Source organism: Tachypleus tridentatus, chromosome 1, assembly GCF_004210375.1.
Source record: "Tachypleus tridentatus isolate NWPU-2018 chromosome 1, ASM421037v1, whole genome shotgun sequence".
In the NCBI taxonomy this organism is placed as follows: domain Eukaryota; kingdom Metazoa; phylum Arthropoda; class Merostomata; order Xiphosura; family Limulidae; genus Tachypleus; species Tachypleus tridentatus.
The window spans coordinates 143843848-143871642 of record NC_134825.1 but is presented as its reverse complement, the minus strand read 5'-3'; the positions used below and the strand labels follow the sequence as shown (position 1 = coordinate 143871642).

The following is a 27795-nucleotide window of genomic DNA, read 5'->3' as shown; positions in this document are numbered from 1 at the left end:
TCAAAGAAATTTTTTTTGGTTATTCAAGTAATGATATATGTAAACAAAAAACGAGACATTATAAAATTACGATAGTAAGGCCCACCGCTAGTACAGCGGTATGTCTCCGGATTTACAACGCTAAAATCAGGGGTTCGATTCCCCTCGGTGGGCTGAGCAGATAGCCTTTGTGGCTTTGCTAAAAGAAAACACACACACACACACGATAGTAAGAGCTTAGTACTTTTATCTCACACCGTTTCAGGTGTTGGCTTACTCTGGCCAAAGTCAATATTGAATAAGTAGATTGAAAAATACCATGAATACAGATCTTCTCGGTGATTGGTATATTTCTCTCTCACTAACGAGTTTTACCATGTGCTAACTTTAAATAAATACTTTAAATTACCAAGAAATGAGGGTAAAATGTAAGAACAATTAATTAAAAATTAATTATGACCAACAGATTTCTAATTCGAAAAATTGCTTCCATATACATATATGTATTAAAAGGTGAAATGATTTAATAAGATGAATACATATATGTATATGGAAGCAATTTTTCGAATGTTACAATAATGAGCAAGTTAAGTAGAACCGTGACATTTGCGATTCGGTGTGACTGACATTTTGATGCATCTAGTAAAACTGGGGTGCTTTGTTCATCCGATAACTTCTTGGAATAGTTGAGAAAATACCAATTAATAAGATTATCCTGACAAAAACAGGACATTTGGCCACCCTAAGGCAAATTATGTTTATATTTTTACTATTCTTAGCTTATTAAATAGAAGAGAATATTTTTCATCATCAAAATATTTTGTGAATAAAGCCCTAGTTTCACTCTCGTTTTTCATAATAAAACTTCTCATGATGCGTTTAGAACAAAAGTATATATTATATCTACTGTAAAATGTTTTTTATACTCATTATGAGTTCAGTAATTACCAGACTATTACATACTTTTGTAAACTTTGATGTATACCCAGTACTTCCTTTGAATATCGTTTTATGGAGAAACAATTTGACATATTGAACATTATTGTTTTTACCTTCCATTAGTTTGTCTTTAGCTAAGCCCATAGTTCTACAATGGGCTAACTTGTTTCGAGTACCACGCGTATTGAAACATAGTTCCTAGCATATATAACTCCGCAGACATAATGCTATGGCACAAAGGCTCCTTTCCGTTAGTTTAACTTACTATTATATATATAGTTAATATAAGTTATAAAACATTTTCATGTATTCTATGACATTGAGCTGTTAGTTTTCTTAAACTGTGTTTTAAGATTGTTTTCTTTATCACTCGAACGAGTGTTGTAACTTTATTTCCTATATTCTTATTTAAATTTGTTACTTGTTGTAACAGTTGATCGTTGTCTTTGTCTTTAATTAAGCAGAAAGCTACACGAGTATTGAAACCCGATTTCTAGTTATAGTGAGAATGCTAAAGATTTCAGACATACCACGTGTTATGTTTAGCATGTTTTATTTTTATTATCATTGTTTTCTGTACTACATTTGACACTGTTATGATTTCAAGAACAGTTTAGGCGTTATTTTATCATTTACTTATTATTCTGTATATTCATAAACATTTTTACTACGTTAAAATTACTCTTAATAAGTCGACACATTTTTAACTATAATGTGTGTTTTAAATTGTCACATATGTAATTAACGTTTGACGGTTTACTATAGGGGTGATTTAGTGTATAATTTATGGAAAGTCCAAGGGTTAGTGTATAGATTTACAACTGTAAAATCAGGGGTTAGATTCCTCTAGGTGGACACATTACATAGCCCGTTGTGGTTTTGTTATAAGCAAAACAACACAAACATATCTAGGGAGAAAAATTATGCATGAGGTAATAAGGTTATGGTTTCGACACGTTTTCTTTTTTTAAATAGTTTCAGTCGACAGGGTTATTTAAGTACTTTTAGTTATTGTCACTTTCTTTCATTAATTGCTATGCAAATTAATATAGCAAGTGTCATTAACTGATTATTATTATAATCTAAATTATTTTGGATTGTTAGCTTAATACATGTATTTAGAACTAACCTAAATCTCGTAAGATGCCCAAACCTCAAGAGATATTATTGGTATTACGGCCGAAAATATCCTTAAAAACAACGATATCAATTAATGAAACAATGTCTTCTAGCTTTGCAAGTAAAAACGTAAATATAGTATATGTAATTCACTTACACTGATGGCCAGATTCGTGTGGAATTTCGCTCTAGTATGTAATTTTCTCTGATAGGAAGCTGTTATAATTTTTAAGAAATGGTTTAACAGATTCACGATATTTCACTTTCATATGAAGTGTAGTTACCAAGAGCACTAACATAAAAAATTAGTATTTCAGTTAAATTATGATATATCCTCAGTCAGTTTCTCAAAGAACTGTTTCCACAACATACTTAGTGTCCTTAGTCAGTTGATAACATGCAACTTATCATTTAGACTATCCCATACATGGCTGATAGGACTGAAGTCTGAGAGCATGCACTTCATTGCTAATCTCTGCCTCTTCAAAGAATATACTAATCAGTGTAGATGGCGAAGGTGAGTGTTATCAATCACTCAGTTAAAATCAAAGCCAGCTATATCACATAAAACAGGCTGTAGGATGTGGTTCCTCTGAAGCATTTTTATCACCATTCCATAGGATGTAAATGTCAATACACCCACTACTGCTTATTCTTACCTTTACCATACTTCTAGTATATGGATAACATCACTGTACAAAAAATAATGACGTTGTTCCAGGTTATCTCTGAATTAGTTTATTTGATTCTAGGATTATAATATACTCATCTGTAAAATAAGTTGTTTTTTTTCTGTATCATTCGTCTCAGAGTTGTGAGTAAACTGTGTTGTGCTTTGCAGGAATTAATATTTGCATTACTGAGCGTCTAGCGTAAGAGTCTATGAAGCTTCTGTCTGAAATAACGTGTTTTGGCTGTCAAAATTTAATTCAGTGTCAGAACATGTTTATTATAGTTGTAGAAAATCACAGTCAAGAGTTAGTACTCTTTCCTTGTGTTGTAGATGAAAGTTTCCTTTATTTAAAAATTCACATCATTTGTTTGGAAGTAGTTTTCATTTGATAATAACACTTAAAAGTCTGGCAAATCCACAGTTGATTGCAATCAATAGCCAGCATTCTCTCATCTTATTGATTTATAGGCTTCAGAGACTCCACTGGCTAATGTGACAGTGAATGTAGCTTATTTATTTACTTTTCAAATGAATTTCAACTTCAAATATGAGTTTTTTATACAAGGTTTTCTGGTATTCCTACGATCTTCCAAGTAGTGTACACAACTACCTGATTGTACATCTGACATAAATGTGTTTTTCTTTGATCATTTCCTAATTCTCAAAACCAGAACCCAAACAACTGTTCATTGGCTACAGATAAAGCCAGTAAATCAGCAGCCTTCTTACTTATACCTTTAAACACTCTTTTCATATTGATACCACATAAAAGTTCTGACCTGTTTCTTTCTTGGTAACTTTGTATGAGACAATTTAAACATTTCACCTAGCTTTATCGATGCTGTAGTGGTGCCAGTCTGTAGATAATTTAAAAATTCCACCTAGCTTTACCTATGCTTTAATTCTCTTTTAGTCCGCTGTATTATATCTCTTGTTGAGTCATTTATATCCTCCACCTGTGGTCTTGGGTAACATAATCTAATTATTTTCTCTCTATTTACCCCACAGATTATTCTAGCCACACTTCTCATCAAAGAATCATCTACAACGGTAACCTTATCATCCCACATTCTTTTCTGACCAATCTAGATTTTTCCTCTGGAGGTTCTTCTCCAGAAGCCAAGGGCTGAAATTTGTTGCTCAACATAATAGGTTAATTACAACTAAATTGATTACTTTTACCCCATTAGTACTCTTTCTTTCTAATATCATTGTAAGCAAATGTATCACTTGTATATAAAAGCTTAAGCTCCACCTAAAATCCTGCTTCCATTTCCCACAGCCTGCACTTATCTTTATACATTGTCTTTACTATAATTGTGATAGCCTCGAATCTTGAAAAGTAGAAACTATACACAAATTGTACATCTTCATTACTAGATTCAGTAAAAGTACTTAACACTGAAGTTGACAAAAATACACCAGTGAATACCAGAAGACTATTGTCAAAACTGTTACTGTTAAGGTGGCATTTAAAAACAATTTCTTTTATAACGAATTTTTCACTTTAAATAATGTTTACCTTCAGTTGTATAGAACGTGATTAGAAGTGACAATAACTAGTCTTTGATGTACACCCGCCGTTAAATAAGAGTACAATGTATTTGGCAAGTTTTACTATTTACCAGTAGACATAAGCCTAAAGTTCCGATGCACGTACTGTTTTTTAAAGTACAAGTAAAATTTACATTATCAAACTCTGACTTAAAACTATAACCGTATTACATTCATTTACTAATCTTTTCACTTCTAGTTAGTCCTGGGCTATTTAACCCAAATTCCTACAAATTATAGCATTAATATTAAATAAAGTTTCGAAATATGTAAAAGCTTAACTTTTCTATATCTTCTCTCTTCTGTAGTGCCCTTGAAGTCGCACATTAGACAATTATGAACAGATTAAAATAAACCCCAAGTGAGGTACTTGTCAACACGTTAGATCAGTTTGTTTGTTTGTTTTTTGAATTTCGCACAAAGCTACTCGAGGGCTATCTGTGCTAGCTGCCCCTAATTTAGCAGTGTAAGACTAGAGGGAAGGCAGCTAGTCATCACCACCCACCGCCAACTCTTGGGCTACTCTTTAACCAACGAATAGTGGGATTGACCGTCACATTATAACGCCCCCATGGCTGAAAGGGCTAGTATGTTTGGCGTGATGGAAATGCGAACCCGCGACTCACAGATTACGAGTCGCGCGCCTTAACACGCTTGGCCATGCCGGGCCCAGATCAGTCAAAGGACTTATATGCATGAAGACACTATACACAACCACAGGTTCAACACTTCTGAAGAGAATGTGATGAGTTACAGGTCAAACATTTGTAAAGAGATTTGGATGAGCAGTATATATCTAAAAATGTAAGATTCCATTACAGTTAAGATAGAGGTGGGGATAATGTTATTAACTACAAGTTACACACGTGTGAAGTGTTTGATATTATTCACAGTTCACACTCATGGAATATATGGTGGTCTCTAGAGGTGAGATATACTTATGTATAAATTACATTAAGGTGCACGTCAGACAAGTGAGAAGAATATGGCATTAGCGACAGGTTAAAACGCGAGAAAAGAAAGGAAAAACTAAAGGTCAGACACGTGTGAACAGAATGGGAACGTACATTATTTAATAGGATCTGATGAAACATAATTAAGACGCACATGAAGAAGCTGGGAATAGCCACAGGACACTTAGATGTATAGTAAATTGGATGAGCCACAGATAAGATACATGTTAAGATTACGATTAGTCACACGTCACTCAAGTGTAAAGACCATTGTATAATTCTAAGTTCAAGTTAGTGTTGAGAGAATGGGATAAACTACAGGTTAGACACGCATAAAAAGAAAAGAATCAGTGAAAGGTGAGTGACACGTGAAAAGAAATACATAAGTTATACCTCAGACATATGTGGTAGAAATGGGATGAGCCATACTTCAGACATTAGTTTAGGCACTGGAATCCACCCCAGTTGAAGATTGTGTAAGAAGAAAGGATCATTCTACTTCAGACATATGTTGTACAAATCAGGACAGGTTAATAGTAGAATGACTAATATTTGAACTCATCAAGCTTCTGCCCTTTGATATAAATATATTCATCATACATATTGAATCTATTATAATTTGATCTTCTTGAACGTTTTTGGGTAATATGAAATACATACTACAGGAGAATAGGATATGTGTTCATAACTTTTTGAGCGAAATAACATCAATTACAATCACATTTAACAATAGTGTGCAGATTACTAGCAACATTTTATATTAGAAATGATGAAATTACATTAAAAACTGTGTGCTGTTAATTCTAATTTTGGGCTGTGTGTACAGTGGAGCAAGGACTGATCTTGTAGAACTATATTACATAAATGAAAGCAATAGTAACTGTTTAATTTCGACTGTGGTTTAGAATGATAAACCAAATCTGCTCGTCTGTAAAATTCTTGTATCAGCAGGTGATACTGTCTAGCTGCGTCCATTTTGTTCAGTAGTTCAAAATTAGGGACGGTTGTACCTGAATCATAGTCTCTGGTCTGGCTATTTAGTCCATTCAAGTTGAAAATTCCAAATCAGTGTTATTTCCATTCCCATTGTTATCCTAATTTTGTTACAATTGTGATAAACTATATTATTTTCAAAATGTAAATATATATATATATATATATCAGACACGTATTCATGGAGGTTCAAGGGGTTTAAACGAACCCCCTATCTTTGTTATATAAGATATATATGTATATAGTTATGAGTAGCACAGCTACTTATTGTACTTAATATTTTCTACTGTGACGGATTTAATGTTATTTTAATATGTATATTAGTTGCAGTTTAATATATATGGTATTTAGAAATTTATGTAACTTTTATTGTTAAATGTGTATTGTGGAAGTCGTGCCTGTTCTGTACATTTGTAGAAGATTCTCGAGAATAAGAAACAACTATATATATTTTACGATGTACCAGCGTATTTCTAATATTGTTGGGTCAAGTAAACTATTCGTTTAACGTTTTTGCGAAGTATAAAAAGTTAAACAATTTTCTAATACACTTAACAAACAACTCCCTTCTAAAAAAATCAACGTAAAAGAATGTCAGTATACATTGACCATATATAGGCTTTTCTATGAGTATTTTAAAGGTCACCCACACTGACATCTGCATACATTGGAAATCAGCTCACCCAACTAAAAAACAAACAAACCCATGCACTTAAAAATAATTATTTTTAATGCTACAGCCATTTGTAATTTCTAAGATATTCTGAGTTCAAGAACCCAACATCTGAAACCCTTTTTTCTTTGCATATATATATATTTCCTACAACTATCACCAAAAAACACAATTACCAACATTTACAAACATTCACTGTATTTTTCATCCATTGGAAATATTATGGTTTCGTCTACGTAAAATTCACAGTTTTAATATAAATGTTAAATTTGTATTTACTCCTGGCACAAAACTGGGACAGTGTTTTACCAAATAAATTCTAAGTATAAGAACTTGTGGATGAAAGTAAAGAGGAATCTCATAATGTGTCAACCACACAATATCCACCATATGAATAACGACGAGGCCTTTTCTACATCACTAGAGTCCGTCAGAACAACTTTGTTAGTAATGTTGTTTATTAATACAAATATCAGTGTAGTAGAAAAGCCACATGAGAGAAACAGGGAGAAAAATGAATACCTGTATAAACGAGCACAAAATAAACCTTGCATTGCTCAATATAAACAAAACTCTGGTCACAGCATTCCCTTTCATTCATTTCACACCTTATTCATAAGGACCCTTTGTAAACGAATATGTTGGTGTTTTTTTATAATACTTGTTTACCAACGATATTTCAACTAATTTATGACGGATTCACTTAAGCTTTTATATTTCAAATGTAGTTTTCAAACAATCACTCGTACATTGGACGTCATACACTGCAGACGTGGAGTGGTAAATATTTTAACTGTCTCTTATGAATATTTCAAAAAAGTGTATTCAATCTTATTAATGGCAAAACTACGTTATAAATAATTACCTGCACCAACTAAATTAGAAGTTCCCCGCTGGAACAGCGATAAATTTTCGGATTTACAATGCTGCAATTAGGAGATCGAATCCCCTCGGTGAACTCAGAAGATAACCCGATGTAGCTTTACGACAAGAAGAAACATCCCAACACACTTAATTAGAAATAACTTTACCTATATCGTGCACATAAAGACGTGTATATGTAGGGTGTTATTATCCGATGCAGCATGAGAAATCGACATGTGGTATCCGATGAACCAAACAGATACTTTAGAGCTTTAATAAATAAATCAAGGAGAAAAGGAAGTGAATTAAAAGTATTGTTATCACTTGTGACTTGAGTACGATGGTGTTACCGAGCTTCTAATTCACATCAACTCTCAAAACTCCACTGAAGTCATGAATGTTTTAATGTTTACTAATGTTTGAAACTATAACTATATTTTAAAAATTACAACAGTCTTTACCTGCAACCAGAGTCAATATCTTCTAAAAACACGACTTTCAATTTTTCCTTCCTCTAAATTACTCCTCAATGAAGAATTAAAATAATATGTTACGTAAAATTTTCTTTGTATAAGATTCGTAATTATCAAAGTTAAGAATTAGTTTTATAGGCTGAATAATAAAATATTTTCTACTCCTACATTGTTTGTTAACGTAAGTCTCAGCTAGTAAATGGTTTTATAGTTTTAGCTTGAAAATTTCGTTCATTCTGTTGAATTACTTAAAACAAATCAAAGTTCGACATGAAGACAATTAGTACTTTCATAGAACTGTTCTATTTAAACTGTTGAGCTGCAATAGTTTCAAGTAGCTGTGCTTTTAACGTGTTCAATTCCACTACTTCCTCAGCTGTTCTATTTATCTTGAGTTACAGAACTTTAATAGTGTGGCATCTGTTCTACTTCAACTGTTAATTGTCGTACTTTCATATAGCTTGTCTATATAAACTGTTAATTGTAGTACTTTTATATAGCTATTCCTTTTAAGTTGTTTGCTGTAGGTCTTTAAGTCTATGATGTGTTCAAAATATTTGGCTGTGATATTCGGTAGGAATAAAATAATTCTGCAGGCATAAGTCTTTAGTCATTGTCGACAAAAGTACAGATAGACAGTATATATTGACATTTTCGAACCCTAATCTTTGTCTCTGATGTAATGTTTAACACCAAAGTAATTAAATTAATGATAAACCTTATTCACAGTTGTGTATGTAGCCTTAAAATAAATTTGAGAATAGATACTGTTAGTTACTAACAAAGAAGGATAAGCTAAATTTGGAAACACTAGTGACACATTTATGTAGGACAACATTTTTACTAAAGGTTCTAGATAGTTATGTGAAGAAGAATATACTCCAGAGTGTGGAAACAGGACATTTTATAAACGAAATCATAATTCTATTCTTTTGCATATATTATCAACGTCATTGTTGGTCATTCCATTCAAAGCATCATTGGTAGTAATAACCTCGAGGTTTCGCCTGACCTCAGAATGGAAAATTTCACATTCTACTTTTGTAGAAATTTTTTTCAGTGACAGGACACTGATACTGTAGGTTTGACCCACAACAAGAGATAAAACATAATTAGGACGAAACGACGTTTGTTGTTTTCTTAACCAACAATATATAATCAAAACTACACACATGCCATGGAAAATTTCGACCCATAAAATTGAAAGAACGATAAAATATTCTCTTGTCCTAACAGTTTTCTTCAATACTATACGCTGATTAGCAAATGTATGGAAGCTCTGTCTCAAGCTCATTAGATCATAGTTCTATGAGATGACTCTCAATATACCACGTATCTTGTGCACTTAAGTTGATCTTTATGGAAGTAACGTGATCAGGGTTATGAGTATACCAGTTGTTAAAAGTTTTTCTTCTCAGTCTATAGCCACACTATGATAGAAGTCATAGAACATTAATAACTAACAAAAGTTTAATTTTTATGAAAATACTTTCTGAAGCCCCACAACTTTCTCAAACAGTTATTTACCCTTAGTGACTATCTCTTCATTCTGGTCACAAGTCTAACATATATTATTCTTAAATACAAAACCTTAAACTTAATAGAATAAAGAGCATTTGTCAGAACAAATATACATAACCCTACGCAAACAAATTACATGCATTTGGCACTAAACTTTTCTGCTAATAACGTACTCTGTAGTATTTTCAGTAATCTGAGGTACATTATTTTCACTTAAGAGTAATTAAACAGGTTCAATAGTGCAGCTGGATATTATACATATTCTTTGGACTTGAATAAATTGTTAAGAATGAAAGAGACTGAATCCAGTTTTTTACAACACAGAAAAATATTTATTAAACAAACAATCAGTTGTAATGAGTGTGATGAAAGACACCACTTTTACAGGAACTTTCAGACGTCTCTGTGAAAAAAGAATCTATTAATTCTATAGCATAATATAAATTAAACGATACTGTTATTTTTTTTAAGGGTTCATGTCATTTTACATCTCATGATGTACTTATAGAAAGTGCAGACTAATGATTACACAGTTATAACTTTAATTGTAATAGTTATCATTTTCGAGACGAGTTTTTAAATCGAAGTTTTTTTCATTAATCGAAGATTAGGTGGCTTCACAAAATGTATGGTCGGTTTTGAAAGAGAGAAAAAATAATGGTAATAAAATATAGGACGATTTTAGTTTGACTTATAGTGGAAACATCCCTTTATCAATTTAAATAAAAATAATAAATTAGTGTTAAAAGATCCTTTGTTTCTGCTATTAAAATATTTTATTCACACCAATAAAAAACATAAATTAAATAATATATTTTTGTTTTTGTACGTTAATTTAGTTATCTCGTTTTGGGTAAACTTCATCACGAGATTTGTTCCAGTCACGTGCTATATGTTCTATTTTTAATTTCGATTACAAACTATTCTAATAACGGTTTAAAGCTCGCTGGAGATTGGATGGGCATCTTTGGATGAAGCCTTTTCTCTTTAGGCTATTAGGCTATTTTTATATATTACAATTTCATTTTCCATTTAATTGGTTTATTATTCTAACTGATATTGTTCGTCGATATACTGAAATTTTAAAATAGTAAAATTAACTATCATCACAGCGAAACTGAAAACAAATGCGTTTACTGTGTTGGTTAAAAAGGTTTGTTTTATGTAAATATTTTAAAGAATTGTGCGTGTAGCAGTGAAGAAGCTGAATTGAAAACAAATTTAGTTTTAAAATTTCTAATTTTATTTTTGGAAAACTATGCACTTTGGTTTAGGCTTTGTAAATTGCAATCCTACATAACGTCTTCACTTTAGGCTCAAGTACGATGAAAGTAATACTGTAGGCTCACTTTACTCGTTGTGACAAAGTTAACACTTTTATATTTATATTTTTTATAGTTGTTTGATGTAGTCTTCTGAGACTTGTTGATCTTGAAAAGTAAATATTACCAATTGAAAAGTATTAAGAAGGGAAACAGCTGATAAAAAACATTGGTTCAGTGATTAGAAAGAGAAAAACGAAGTGAAGGATGATCTGACAAATCGAGAAAGATCGGGAAAAATTTTACACAGGTGACCAAAAATGCATATTAATTTTAAGTTAGATTTTTTAAAAAGTATTATATTAGGAGTGTAACTTATCTTTTACAATTCCAAGTACAGTGGTTAGAATTAAAATATCATTGGAACTGGTTTTATACATTTTGTTTCTGTTAAATAATGAAAATATAAGGTTTTGTCAATCTTCACACTTTCTATCAACATGGCCTGGCATGGCTAGGTGGTTAAGGCACTCAACCCATAAACTGAGGGTTGCAGGTTCAAATCCCCTCCCTACTAAACATGCTTGCCCTTTTAGCTGTGGGGGCATTATAATGTGATGGTCAATCCTAGTATTTGTTGGTAAAAGAGTAGCCCAAGAGTTGGCAGTGGATGGTGATGACTAGCTGCCTTCTCTCTAGTCTTACACTGCAAAATTAGGGATAGCTAGTGCACATATCCTTAAAGTAGCTTTGCACGAAATTCAAACAAAACTAAATTCTACCAGCATGTGAAATGTTATATGATAATAAATAGAACACTGTGCCAAAAACAGGCTTGTAAAGTAGTATACGATAATGGACAGCTAATGTGTCTTGACAGAAAGCTTAATGTAATTTTGTAATTATATAAAATAGTGGACAGGTAAGTAGCATCTTATAATTTATGTTGATTAATAAACACAGTATATTCTCATGATATAAGAAAATGCACAGCTAAACACTATCTTCTTGTTACCTTTGATTTTGTGTAAATTTGTGAATCTAGAAATGTGTGCAACTTTAAATAGTAATGCTGGAATGAGGAACTTAAGCAAATTCTAGGTCTATAAAGGACCTGTGCTTGCAGTAATTATATGAATACTCAACACATGATGAGAAACAGTCAATTGAATTGTCACATGGTTGTATTAATCAAAACTGTTAATGACAATATAATGCAGTGGTGGAACATTATCAGGGGGTATTGTATGAAGGAATTTGACATGTGATACTTCTGTGAATACTGTATGATGCATGTAGTTGTGGGTTGATATGGGCTAAAATTGTGAAGATGAAGTTTTGTGATGCTAAATTTATGAATGTTGTAAGCTGATTAGACAAGAGTTGGGTGATTTTCAGATCAGTAATGGCTCAAGGTTCCACTGGCCACAGTATTATTATGTCACTAAATTTGTATGAATTACTTTATCCCTTTCTAGCTTTACGTTCATTCATCAGGTACAAAAACCACCAATCTCAGCTGATCAAGTTTTAGTTGTCTAGTGAAACATATCATCCTAGATATATAGAACTAAAAGTGCTACCTTAAACATTTATAAGTGCAACAGAATTTTAATAATGGATAACCTTACCTTTCATATATATATATATCTTAATTTTTTTTTTATTTCTTCACAAAAACAAGTAATAATGTTAGGCTCAGTTGTTCATATTATACTCAAACTTACAAAATTAATTTTTTCCTTTTCCAAAAGGAAAATGTAAACTTTTGGTAATATGTAGTTCAAAACCCAAATTGCTATAACATGCTGCCAAATTGATAAAAATATATATGTAGAATAATGTGTTAGTTTCCTTATATCAAGATTTTATCTCAAAATGACATGAATATTGAAATAAAGCTCAGTTGTTTTACATTCTCCTGACAATCATTCAATCAAAACATCGCATATATATTTACATTCCTAGTTAGAAAAAAAATGTACAAATAAGTGAATATTAATTATGTTAACAAAATCATTAGGTGTATTGTCCTTAGAAAACCGAGTTTTATCCTTTAAAGGGTATTTTGTATTGTCACCAGTATTAGCATTTGATGCCTTTCAGCTGCTTTGGAGAGAGCTGTGTTTTGAAATCAGTGTTAATTTTATTTATGTTTGATCTTGACATTAATCCTATAAATAAACTGCAGGCAATGGTTAAAGAAAAAGGTAAAAATTGTACAAGTTTAACACCTCGTGAAAAGCAAAATTTAACTTTGCAAGTATTTCACCAGACTATGGTTTGCTTATATTTCTTTATGATATTTAAAAATATAATACTTATGTCAAGTATTGAGTGTTCAATGTATAATGTCTAAAATTCATTTCTAATGGATAAAAATTAATACACAGTCATGAATTTGTTGGGAGAATTAAACATTAAACCACAAAGATATTTTAGTGGCTTTTGATATTTCAATGTTCATTAAAGTGCCTGATAAAACAGCCATTTTATATTTCAAGAAGAAACTGAAAGAAATTAAGAATTTACTTTTACATTGGTATTATTGAAGTTCTATTAGTATGTTTCAAAGAATTTTTTTCCAATGAATATTTTATAAGCAGAAAAATGTTTAGCTGTGGAACCTTCTTTGTCTTCATTATTATTAAATTTATTTAGAAACTGAAGCATTAGAGATATTTGATAAAATACTGAAGTTTGGTTAAGATATATTGATGACACATTATTTACATGGCAGCATATTAAAGAGGATTTATCTGTTTTGTTAAATACCACAAAAGCTGCCAATTCTATCAAATTTGCATATTAAAAATATCTTTACATTTCTTGAATGTCATGAGTCAAAGTTAATATGGAAAGTACTATTTATTAAAAACGTTATTAACATGACACAGCATGAAAAAGTATCACACAAAAAACCTAAAAAAAGTGCTGTTTTTTCATTCTTATATGGATAGGATACTAAAGTTATGCTGTTAATATACAAACATTAATGAGTTATTATTAATTAAGTGTACTGCACCAGAAACAAAATTTAATTATGGTATTGTTGACAGAGCTGGAAAAACTAATAAAAGCATTTAGCCATAACCAGTAAGATTTAGTATTATTTACACATGGCTCATTTTGTGAATAACAAAGAAATTTAGCAAATAAGATTTTTTTTTGATATATGAGCCAATAAACAAAATTAGCCAAATTTCTTAGTAAAACTAAAGAAAAATTGATTTAATGGAAACCGTAAAAGTAAGTGATTGTTTGATTAATTGGATAACTGTTGCTTTTAAGAATATTTTCAACCATAATCCTTATAATATCTCATAAGGCTTGGCCAGCTTATAAGATTTTGGTTAGTCCTAAATGCATACAGTAATCTAACAATGCAAAATACCTTAGATAACTATAAATTAATGACACTTGCTGTGTTAAGTTGCACAGCAAACAATGAAAGTAACAATAAATAGAAGTATTCAAGTAACAATGTGGACTGTAACTGCTTACATAAAAGTAAACATATCAAAACTGTAACTTTATTATATCATGCCTATTTGTTGAATCACATTTGAGTGTGTGTTTCTTATAGCAAAGCCATATCAGGCGATCAGCTGTGTCCAGCAAGGGTAATCAAAGCCATGATTTTAGAGTTGTAATTCTATGGGTTTCCCTAAATAATACAGTAAATAAAAACAAAGCCATATCAGGCTATCTGCTGTGTCCAGCAAGGGTAATCAAAGCCATGATTTTAGAGTTGTAATTCTATGGGTCTCCCTAAATAATACAGTAAATAACCTTGCACTTAGAAATGTGAATAATAATTTTTCAGAGTCTAATCCAATTGAAAGTATACAACATTGTACACAAGATGAAATGCACTTGTTTTGTTTGTTTGTTTTTTGAATTTGGCACAAAGCTACTGGAGTGCCATCTCTGCTAGCTGTCCCTAATTTAGCAGTGTAAGACTAGAGAGAAAGCAGCTAGTCATCACCACCCACCACAAACTCTGGGGCTACTCTTTTACCAATGAATAGTGGGATTGATGGTCACATTATAATGCTCCCATGGCTGAAAGGGTAAGCATGTTTGGTGTGACCAGGATTCGAACCCGCTACCCTTAAATTACGAGTCGAATGCCTTAACCCACCTGGCCATGCCAGAGCTAAATGTACTTGTTCTGTCAACTATTGTTAATATCAATTTCATTTTTTTGAATCACTAGGTAAAGTGAAGGAACTAGTAAATGATTTTTACTGATTTTTAAAATCAGTGATATACATAAACTGATGATCTCTAGATAAAGGAAAGTATGGGAAACATTAAATCTACTATTTCATAATGTATGTAAAATCTATATTTTTATGCAGTTTGAACAACTTATTTTCAATATTAAATACTATATAAATATATGTATAAGGTTTATGTGCTAGTAATGAATGTATAATCACAGAGACTTATACTATGTATTATAACTAACTTATTTCAATTTTGTTTTCATAAAGTTTTCTTTTCTCATGTTTTAAAATTTGAATTCTATGAGCCTCCTCTCCTCTTAGTGAAAGGTTAACGTACCTGAACTGTGGCAAGTCAGCCTACACATGCAATTAGGTTTAAGTGTCCATATTTTTGCTGATGTTATGTTGTGTATACACCTTTTCATACTTTACATTAACTATTAATGACATGAACTAGAAGTGAAGAGAACATCTGTATCTAATAGTTTATTTCACTTCCAAAATGATAATATCAAAACATGGTAAGAATATAATTTTCTACAATAGCAAAGGTTTATCAGTTATTTTCATATATCCTGTAAATTTTAGCATAACAAATCAATTTATAATGCTAAACATGAAAATATTTGTACATTATTTGGAGAATTATGCAAGAATCCCTCTCAGGTTAAATAGGTATAAAATATATTAATTATAGAAATGAATTACTTGAGTGTTTTCTTTATAAAATTTCAAAAATTCTAGAAAGTATATCATATAAATTAGATAGAGAAACAAAAACTATAATCAGCACATTAAATGTAATAGTAACTCAATCTAGCCCCTTGAATCATAGAAATGTATGTAATTCAAATTCAATGTAGAATCAAAAAGCTATAAACATAAGTTGATAAAAGTTGATAACTGTATTATGAAATCATACTATCTCACCATTAGAAACACAACCCACCTTCATAAATCACTCATAATAAAGGTAGTTTTATACAAATGAAAACTATAACCATATGATGAAATTTCTATTCAACCATACAGTAGTATAGTAACATCAACCTTGTCAAGTATTATCAGCCTTTACAAAACACACAAGTATTGTCTAGGAAGACTATCCACATGTAAAAACTGTGTAAGACCATCTGCTTATAAAAACTCAGTATTATAATTCAAGTAATGCTAACTGTCTTTGTTAAACATATGCAACTGAAAACTATAAAATAATTGTCAAGATGTGTAAAGTAACACATTTAAAGTATCTTTTAAACTCGATAAACTGCAACCACAACATATCAAAGCAACACATACCAAAGGACAACCACCCTGTATAAACTGAAATACTCTGAGTTGAAGATGACCCCTATCCTGCAAAAGAAAGTATTTTCTCTTCCACTTCTACTAGTTTCACTGTTACTTAACAGAAAAAATGATGCATCTACAATATCATTTCACTTGACAATCTTAAACATCTCAATAACACCTATTTTTACACTTCTTTTTTGGAAGAAAAAATGGCTTCAGATATATTAAACCCTTACATCTTCAGTATCACTGTATTTGTATTCTTTTGAGCCATTCTTCACTATTCAATGCCCTTTTTACAGTAAAGGGCTTAAGATACAACAGAATACTAAATATTAAGCTTAACCCATGACTTGAGTAATGAAATAATTCAACATTTCTATATCAATATCCTTTTCTCCCACTTTAAGGATCTTGGTTTTCTGGTTGATCAGTATCTTAAGACATCCAGCAGTGTAATGATATAATAAATATGTTATACTTCCAAAAAGGTTATAATTATATTCTAAATTATAATAACCTATAGTGCTGAAATGAAAAACTGTTATTTTTTGTAAAAATATAGCAGTTTCTTCATAGCCAGTAACACAAAAGACCTTAATTTATAAGATTATATTTTACTTTCAGATCAGTATTCTCAAGTACTACACCATCCCTGATCAGATTTCCTAGAAGCACATAAACATTATCCCCCCTTGTTTTTTCATAAACTTGAAACTACCTGAGCTTTTCATCAGCGATTTACTTAGTAGGGTCTGTAACATAAGTCTTTCCTACTTTATAATTGGCAGAAAGTTTCTCACTGTGAGCTGTTTACATATTCATACCATGTATAATCTTAAATATTTGCTTCCAACATTGTGAATATGAACATTCTTGACTCAAGTTTAATGCTTCGTGGCAAACTTTAGCTGTAAAATTATCATTGGACGAAAATGGGAACATGTTCAGTGCAGGCCTCAAATTCATTCATATAACACCTTAAAATGATCCAACAGTTTTGCTTGATACAGTGCGATGTTCAGATCTGTGCCTTTGTTTGATTCACTCTTAGCATAAAAGCGAAACATTTTTTTTTCATGTTGCTTTATGTCATAAATAGTGGAATTTCGACCACCATAGTCTACATATAAACAACCCAACATTTCTTTTTCTAGTCGTGTAGGCATTTTTATTATTTATTGTAACAAACGTCTGATTACAGTCCTAACCACTGACTTTTTTGAAAACACCATCAGGAACTTTTTCTGAGTGAGAACTATAATAAGGGCTAATAAAACAAAATATGAAGGACACTTCAATGGAAAGCACAAGGCTGTAGCAGTGTAACACCAAGCACATAAATTTACCACTGGACAAGCAGAGAGCATAAGGACTCACATCTCTGAATAACTCATTTGCCAGATTTACAGCAGTCAATTCTTGTTGTACACCTTGAAAATTTGCTTTTTTTAAATTTGTAACCAATATATCATTCATTATTTCCATATGCAGCAAAATAATACTAAACCTAAGAGAGAAAAGTTCATTTGCACCCAGATATTCCCCAATTTCCATGCTCATAATCATTTATTGATTTGAAATTAAGAATAAATCCAAAATAGCAATGTTACTGGTAAGTTCCTTGACTAATTGGTGAAGAAAACCATCATGAAAAGTTTCCAAAAACCTTAATTCCTAACAGTTCAAATCTCAACATTCTAAATCAATATATATATATATACCTGAACTTAATATTATCTGTAATTTTAACTTCATTAAAAGCTGCAATCTTAATCTCAGTGTAAAATTTTTCACTAATTTCATCAGTATCAATTAATGGTCTGTAACACATTTTGAATAAGAACATTTTCCCCTTTATATTCATTTATAGAAACCCAAATGGATTCAATCTCTTTACCATTGTATTTGATATCCTTAACTTACATGAGACAAAGCTCACATTGCACATGTAAAACCTCTCTTCCCACTTTAATAATCTGTCCATATTAAATAGCTTCTAACACAAAACTTTTTGTTATTAAAATCACATATATTTAATGATGTTTCAGTTATTTCCACAGCATAAAAATCCATTCCTACCAGTGTACCAGCCACCAAATCCATATCTCAAACTTCTAGCATTACTACAGTAACAAGTAAGCCTACCCTAATAACTACTTCTAAATTTATTTTTTCTGCTAAACATTTCTCAGACTCTTATTCTTTTTGCATTAAGCTTATCCTTGCCCTCACCTCTTGTTTATAGCTTCCCTTACAGCTGAATTAATCAAAGGGCTCCCTTCTTTCATTGAACTAATTCTACAAAACAAACCAATCTACTCATTCTTGCATACTAATCTAATCCCAGTATTTAACCCCACTGATGTACTAACAACTTTACCCTTACACTTAACTCTTGGCAGAATCCCCCCAAAATTGATGTTTTGGAATTTTACTTTAAATCCATTTATCTAACTAACTCATGTGTGATAAGCTCATCCTAACTACCTTTCCCAACATCATCAGCAAATACATGCACCACAAAAACTACATCTCTTCTAGTTCCCTTATTATTCCTCCTATTCTGTTATTATTATCCTCAACTGTGCTTTTTGGTAGGATAATCTGATTCTTTTCTTCCTATCTGCCCTACAGATTAGTCTATCCACACGTCTTATCAAAGAATCATTTACAAAAATAATCTTATCATCCCACGTCCTTCTCTGGGGTTTTCTTCACTCCAGTAGTTCTTCTCTGGAAGATAAAGGCTGAAATTTGTTGCACAACATCATGGGCTAATTACAACTAAATTCACCACTTTTACTCTATTGGTACTCTTACTAGCTTCTTAATATCATTGTTAACATAGATATCACTTGTATATAAAAGCTTAAACTCCTCCTGTAATCCTGTTTCCATGTCTCACCGTCTTCACTTCTCTTTATCTGTTGCCTTTAACTGTGATATCCTCTACCCTTCAAACGTAGAAACTATATATAAAAATTGTACATCTTTATTACCAGATTCAGTAAAAGTAGAAGTACTACTTTTTTACTAAAGTAGAAAATAAATAACGAACAGAAGACTTATTGTCAAAACTGTTGTTATTAAGCCTAAAATTCAAGTATAAGTTGTTTTTAACCAGTTTGTCTTCATAGTAAATGAAGATTATCTATAAGTATATAGAACTTAAATAGTAGTGACAATAACTAGTCTTTGATGTACACCCGTTATTAATTAAAGAATAAAAGCCTGTTTTACGATCTACCAGTACACGAAAACTTAAAATTCCGATGCATGAACTGAACTTAATTTGAACTTTAAAAATTTAACTTCAAACTTTAACCATCTTACATTTATTTACCAATCTCTCTGAATCTAGTTATTCCTTTGCAATTTATTCGATTTCCTACAAAGTGTGTAAGATTAATATCAAATATCTCTTAAAAGTTCTTCAAAAACTAACTACAAATATCTACTCTCTTCCACAATGCTCTCTAAATTAATACATTTAAACTATCAGGTGGAAAACAAAAGGTTTAGTATATAATATAAGAAAACAATATATTTTTTATAACAAGATAGAGAGTCAAATAACTACACGAGTATCAGTTTTTCCCGCTTCCTTTCATCATTAAATCTTAACACAAAATACGGTTTCTGCAGCCCTTTATTTATATTTTTTTTTAAAGGGAAAAGACTAAACCTTGTTAAAACGTATACTACTGGTTGTATTTTCGGCTTTTTCAACCACCCCCAACCTAATTCTAGTAATTTTCGTTATTAACCGAATGTAACGTGTTCATCAAATTGAAATAATCATGGAACACCTCACTAACAAAAACTACTCAAACTTTGCAAATTAGCACCCTTCCTACAAACAAGAATAAATTATTATAAAAAACCTTTTAGCTTATCTTTTGAATTTATACAACTTTATTTCTTAGTACTACGATTACGCTGCCATAAGATATGAGTTCCTTATACGATGTTAGCATACGAGAGAATAACATATGATCGGACAAACACAACTACGTATTATTATAAAATGATTTCGAAATTTTCGTCATAAGTATTTAAGAGACTTCATAAATTATGGTAATTGATCTATTTTACACCATTATTTTTATTTTGTCATGTAGATTTATCAGTTTAAGTCCTAAGTTATACAGTGGGCTATTTAAGAATTGCCCACTGCGAGGAATACAGCCCAGAGAAGCTAGTTTTGTAAAGACATCCATTATTTTAAGTTTATGTGATTCTTAAACCAATTAAATAAGCAAGCTGCTCCAGTATTATCGAGGCAACAATACCTTTGTCAACTAATAGTACTGCATAAACAATATTCTATCTACATTACATCATAAGACTTGTATTGTCGAAAGAAATTGTAAAGCGAACCTAAATAAGTATTATATTTGTTTTCATCTGAGCTTCAGTCTGAAATCTTAAGGCAGTTTCCTTATTGTTTATTACATCTAATTTACTTGAGTTGAAACTCCAACCACTTTGTATTTTTCCAGGTGACGTGTCTTGCACCCTGCGAAATGTTTGATTACTACTTTTAACCATAAAAAAAACACAATTGAATTTATAATCACTATTGTCAGTAAGTCTTTTTCACCTAACAATGTTTTAACAGTTCTTGACGTCACACACGCAACAATACCTTGTGCGCATAGTAACAATGGTATTTTACTTAGAATCGAATAAAAAACTGACTTAGAATGTACAGTGGAGACAAGAAGGAATGGTTATTGCTATTTTTTCGGAGTTTTTCATATTAACGTTAGTTCAATCTTGTTTCAGGGAATAAAGTAATCGACAAAATTGAACGTGGTTATACTCTCACACTTTTGTGCTCAAATGAAAATTACTTGGTATACGCCTCTTTGTGAAATAGTGAGTAGCAGTGAGAAGCGAATGCGAGGGTAAGATGGCGAATTAGTGTTAACAGACATACTGTTTGAAGATTCTGGAAGATACAAATGTGAAAATAATGAAGGAGAGCAGAAACATGATGTCACAGGTTAATTCAAAGTTTTTGTTTTTAGATCTTATTTTCGTTTATTAAAGTATATTAATTTAACAGCAAAACCGCTTGAATGAAAATTGCCCAACTCACTTTTAAATGTATTGCAACCATAACATTTTCGTTTGACTTTGATTTTTCACCCACCATGAGTATTTATTACAAAATAATTGCTATTGCCAATGTATACAAAAGATTTTGAATATTACGAAAATAGTATCACTTTTCTCTTAAGTATTTGTCATCACAGTTTGTATGTGTTTATTTAGCGCAAAGCTACACAAGGGCTATCTGTGCTAACCATCCCTAATTTAGCTGTGTAAGACTAGCGAGAAGGCAGCTAGTCATCACCACCCACCGCCAACACTTGGGCTACTCTTTTACCAACGAAGAGTGGGATTGACTGTATTTTATAACGCGCACACAGCACATTTTGATCTGTTTTATTGCTTTGTGGTAAGTTTGTGTTATCTTCCAGTTTTTATAATTAACGTGTGTAGAACACAAGAATTAATCATTTGATCATATTGGGGTGGGAGAGTACCTGGCCTCAATACCCAATTATGTTTGAACTGAATATTGGAATTGGGTGTTCAGTTACAGCGCTACCACATTTGAAAATGTCATGTGTGTTGAGTGGCCCTTTAATATATAACAGGATTGGGCCAAACTTGCTTAACGTAGGAACCATATATGATAAACTTCAGATGTTTGAGAGCCACCAGACATGAACAAATATTACACACACGTTTTTATTGTTACATGCGCATTTTGTTACATACATTTTATATAAATATTAAAAAAAACATATGGCCGTAAAAATATTTATTCATGTATGTAGTTTGTAAACTGTTAATTTGTATTAGTTACAAGAATCACAATGTACACATACACTGTTGGCTCAAATCTTAAGATCAATGACAATAAAGAGAAAAATATGCATTTTGCATTGTTAGACTCGACCGCTTATTTGAGTAGAACTTCGAAAGATAGAAATAAGAAAAGGGAAAGTAAAAATTAAAACGTTTTCAGCATTTAATAGGGCAAATGTGAACACTATGAAATTAGCCTGAATACTAGCTGGTTAAAAGTTTAAGACCATATCCAAAGGAAGTCTTAAACAGGGTAGGAATGACCAACAAGAGGTCTTCTTTCACAGTTACATCAGAGGAAACATAACGAATAAATATCGCCAGTCATGGTTTGTCTTCTATGTCTGTAGCTTCAACAAGGGAATTTTTTAAAATAATTTGCATTTTACCTGTGAAAAGAAACAACAAGCCCCAATACGCGCCACGCAATCAAACTATAGAGCGCCCAGTATCACATTAACTCTCTATTAATTTAATTTCCCGCAACACAGCCACACACGCCATAATGACGCCCACTAAAACTAACATTGTCAGCACTGGCTTGTACAATTACTGATTCTCCAGCACAATTCCTCTGTAATCTTTGCGGATCCAAAAATTCTTTAATTTCTGACTTTAATATAGTATTAGAATTAGGATTTAAATTTTTAACTATAATTACCCATGATGAATATTAAACTTACGTTTTAATCCAGCGAGCTCTTGGTTTATACCCGATACATAATTATAAATCTTGAAAATTTTTATTTACCTTTTATATTAATTGTGATGGAAAAAGGAGCTCAGCAAACATATTTCCGCGAGCCACACACTATGTGTAAAAGAGCCGCAATTTGACCACCCTTTGTATATAACGTGTGAAAATAACAATGTGGGCCTACTAAGGTTAAATATATGTAATGAAACAAAGGAATAAGGAGGAAACAAGTTGATATTTATGGTTTTTAATACTTACCGAACATCAATATGATGATTTTTTCTAGTATTTTTGTGGATCTTTAAAAGTGAATAAACAACAAAACATGTAGCTATTTAGAACCAATAGTTATTAGTATTGTGTTTATATAGGAAATTGAAGGGAAGAAAATAACGTTTTTTTTTTTATTTCTCGTTTTGTTGCACAAGATTCTTATTTATGTTACTTTCAATAAATTTTGCTTTCTTTACAAACAATACTGTTAGAAAAATTTTCCTTCATATGAGATAGTATATTCATACACCTCTCTTCATAAGAGATATTGTGTTGTTACTCCTAATGTTAGCCGAGGTATTAATTTGGGGTCACTGTCTTCAACTATGTGATTCTTGATTACTTAAGCATAAGAGTGCTTTTACAGTTATATCTATAGCTAGATCCAATTTATAAATAAACGCGTTACCCATTATCCCTAGCGTACTTTATAAGAATGTGTGTTTTATTGGTCTTGAAACGCGTATTTTTGTAATGATTTTGCAGCTTCATTTTTGTTTTCTCTACCGGGTTGAAAAACACTGAAGAAAACGGAAATATCTGGAAGCCAAATCTCCTGGTTATGAAAATATGACTCCTGGAGAAGAAGATATTTTAAAGTTTAATTCCAATTTCTTGAAATTTAGTTTTTCATAGAACAGTTGTATTTGAACCGTTAAAGACTTTATACTTTCATAGAACTGTTCTGCTTAAACTTCTAAGATGTAATTTTTTGATAGAACTATTCCATTTAACCGTTTAAGATGTAGTACTTTTGTATAACTATTCTTTTTAAACTATTCAGGTGTAGTACTTCCTTAGAAGTGTTCCAAATAAACAGCTGAGGTGTGGTACTTTCATGGACGTTTTGTACTTAAACATTTTAGGTGCATTAGTTTTATAGAATGTTCTCTTTAGACTTAAGATGTAGTACTTTTGTGGAACTCTTCTTTTTAAACTATTCAAGTGTAGTAATTTCATAGAAGTGTTTCAAATCAGCAGATGAGTTCGGTTTTGTATCTTCACAGAAGTTTCATATTTAAACTGTTTAGGTGTATTACTTTTATAGAACTGTTGTATTTAGACTGTTGAGATGTAATTTTTTCATAGACCTGTTCTTTTCAATCCGTTAAATATGGTAATTTCATACAAATGTGCCTAATAGATTGTTGAGGTGTAGTACTTTGATAAAAATGATCTATTTAAACCATTAAGATGTTGTACTTCCTTAGAACCGTTCTAGATAAACTTTTGAACTTTAGAAGCTTCATAGAACTGTTCTATTTAACCGTTTAAGATGTAGTACTTTTGAGGAACTATTCTTTTTAAACTATTCAGTTGTAGTACATTCTTAGAAGTGTTCCAATTAACTAGCTGAAATGCGGTATTTTCATAGAAATTTTCTATTTAAACAGTTTAGGTGTCTTACTTTTATAGAACTGTATTCTTGATACTGTTGATATGTAATTTCTTGATAGGACAGTTCTATTTAAACAGTTAAGATAAGGTACTTTGATAGAACTGTTCCATTTAGAGTGTTGAGGAGTAGTGCTTTCCTAAATATGTTCTGTTTAAACCGTTGAGTTGTCGGACTTTCACAGATTTGTTTTCGGTAAACATTTGAACCATAGGATCTCAAATACTGTTCCATTTAAACTCTTGAGATGAAAATTTTTGATAGAACTCTTTTTTATATGTCGTTATATTTTCTATCATTGAACTGTTCCATTGAATTTCTTTAAATTAAGTTATAGATTGAACTGTGAATTTTAAACAGTTAAGATGTTGCACTTAGAACTTTCTATTTAAACCTTTTTGATGTAGTAGTTTTATAAAACCAGTCTTTTTAACCTATTTAGGTGTAGTAATTTCAAAGAAGTTTTTCAAATAAGCAAATGAGTACCTTAATAGATGTTTTTTAGTAAAACCGTTTAGGTGAATTATTTTTATAGAACTGTTCAATTTTAGACTGTTGAGATGTAATTTTTTTCGTAGACCAGTTCTATTTAAACCGTTAAATATGATATTTTCATAGAACTGTTCGTCTGAGACTGTTGAGGTGTAGTGCTTTCACAAAAATATTCCATTTGAACCATTAAGATGTTGTACTTCCTTCGAACCGTTCTAGATAAAGTTTTGAACTGTAGAATATTAATAGAACTGTTCAATTTAAACTGTTGAGATGTAATTCTTCGATAGAAATCTTCTATTTAACCGTTTGAGATGTAGTATTTTTGTAGAACTCGTCTTTTTCAACTTTTTAAGAGTAGTTCTTTCTTAGTTGTGTTTCAAATAAACAGATGAGGTGTATCACGTTTACAGAACTGTTGTCTTTAGACTGTTGTGATGTAATGTTTTGTAGGCCAGATCTATTTAAGTCGTTAAGAGATGGTAATTTGATAGAACCTTCTATTTAGACTGTTGAGGTGCAGTACTCTCATAAAACTATTCCATTTAGAGTGTTGAGGTGTAGTACTCTCACAGAACTGTTCCATTTAGAGTGTTCAGGTGTAGTGCTTTTTTATATATGTTCTATTTAAGTCGTTAAGATGTCGTACTTTCGGAGAACTGTTCTATTTAAACGCTTGAGATGTACATTTTGATAGAACTCTCCGTTATAAGTCGGTGTATGTTCTTTAATTGAGCTGTTCTATTGACTTTCATCAAATTTAGATTTTGATCGTACGGTGCTATTTAAACAGTTAAGATGTTGGTATTTCTTATTACTTTCTACATAAACATTTTTTAGTAGCAGGTTTATAAAACCAATCTTGTTAAACTATTCAGGTGTTGTAATTTCGTTGAAGTGTTTGAAATAAGCAGATGAGGTTTTGTACCGTTATAGAAGTTTTCTATTTAAACCGTTTATGTGTATTAATTTTTTGTAGAACTGTTATATTTGGACTGTTGATATGTAATTTTCTAATATATCTGTTCTATCCAATTCGTTGAAAAAAGTGTTACCTCTATAGAACTGTGTCTCACAGATTGTTGAGATGTAGTACTTTGATGAAAATGTTCTATTTAAACTATTAAGATGATGTGTACTTCTTTAGAACCGTTGTAGATAAACTTTTGAACTTTAGTAGATTCATAGAACTGTTCTATTTAAACTGTTGAGGTGTAATTTTTTAATAGAACTCTTTAATGTCATCGTTTAAGATTTAGTGCTTTTGAAGAACTCTTCTCTTTAGACTATTCATTTGTCGTACTTTCTTAGAAGTGTTCCAAATATAAAGCAGAAGTGTGGTACTTTGATGGAAGTTTTCGACTTAAAATTTTTGGTGTATTACATTTATAGAACTGTTCTTTTTAGCGTTATGATGTAGTAGATTTATAGAAGTGTTCTTTTTAAACTATTCAGCTGTAGTACTTCTTTAGAAGTGTTCCAAATAAACAAGTGAGGTGTGGTACTTTCATAGAAATTTTTTATTTAAAGAGTTTAGGTGTATTACGTTTAGAGAACTGTTGTCTTTAGACTGTTAAGATGTAATGTTTTGTAGGCCAGATCTATTTAAGTCGTTAAGAGGTTGTAATTTGATAGAACCTTCCATTTAGAGTGTTAAAGTGTAGTATTCTCATAGAACTGTTCCATTTAGAGTGTTGAGGTGTAGTGCTTTCTTTTATATGTTTTGTTTAAATCGTTAAGATGTCGTACTTTCACAGAACTGTTCTTGGTAAACATTTGAACAGTATGATATCACAGAACTGTTCTATTTAAACTCTTCAGATTAAATTTTTGATAGAATTCTCCGTTATAAGTCGGTATATGTTCTTTGATTTTACTGTTCCATTGAATTTCTTCAAATTTAGTTTTTGATCGTTCGGTGCTATTTAAACAGTTAAGATGTTGATCTTTCTTATTACTTTCTACATAAACGTTTTTCAGTAGTAGGTTTATAAGACCAATCTTTTAAACTATTCAGGTGTTGTAATTTCGTAGAAGTGTTTGAAATAAGCAGATGAGGTTTTGTACCTTTATAGAAGTTTTCTATTTAAACCGTTTATGTGTATTACTTTTATAGAACTGTTGTATTTGGACTGTTGAGATGTAATTTTCTAATATATCTGTTCTATCCAATTCGTTAAAAGTGTTACCTTTATAAAACTGTGTCTCATAGATTGTTGAGATGTAGTACTTTGATAAAAATGTTCTATTTAAACTATTAAGATGTTGTACTTTTTTAGAACCGTTGTAGATAAACTTTTGAACTTTAGAAGATTCATAGAACTGTTCTATTTAAACTGTTTAGGTGTAATTTTTTGATAGAACTGTTTTATGTAACCGTTTTAGATTTAGTGCTTTTGAGGAACTCTTCTTTTTCAACTATTCAGTTGCAGTACATTCTTCAAAGTGTTCCAAATAAACCCCTGAGTTGTGTATCATGAATGGAAGTTTTCTACTTAAACATTTTTGGTGTATTACTTTTAT

General features: G+C 31.1%; 2 long non-coding RNA genes across 2 annotated transcripts; one reads left to right on the top strand and one right to left on the bottom strand.

Moving 5' to 3' along the window:
* Window positions 1-10694: 10694 nt before the first annotated feature.
* On the top strand, window positions 10695-25857 carry LOC143225984 (uncharacterized). Its single transcript, XR_013014234.1, has 3 exons — window positions 10695-11313; window positions 21320-21539; window positions 23871-25857. It is a non-coding gene; the product is annotated as an uncharacterized LOC143225984 (long non-coding RNA).
* Window positions 15696-20793, bottom strand: LOC143225986 (uncharacterized). The gene is made up of 2 exons (XR_013014243.1): window positions 20416-20793; window positions 15696-19500 (listed from the first exon to the last, which is right to left on the bottom strand). It is a non-coding gene; the product is annotated as an uncharacterized LOC143225986 (long non-coding RNA).
* Window positions 25858-27795: the final 1938 nt, after the last annotated feature.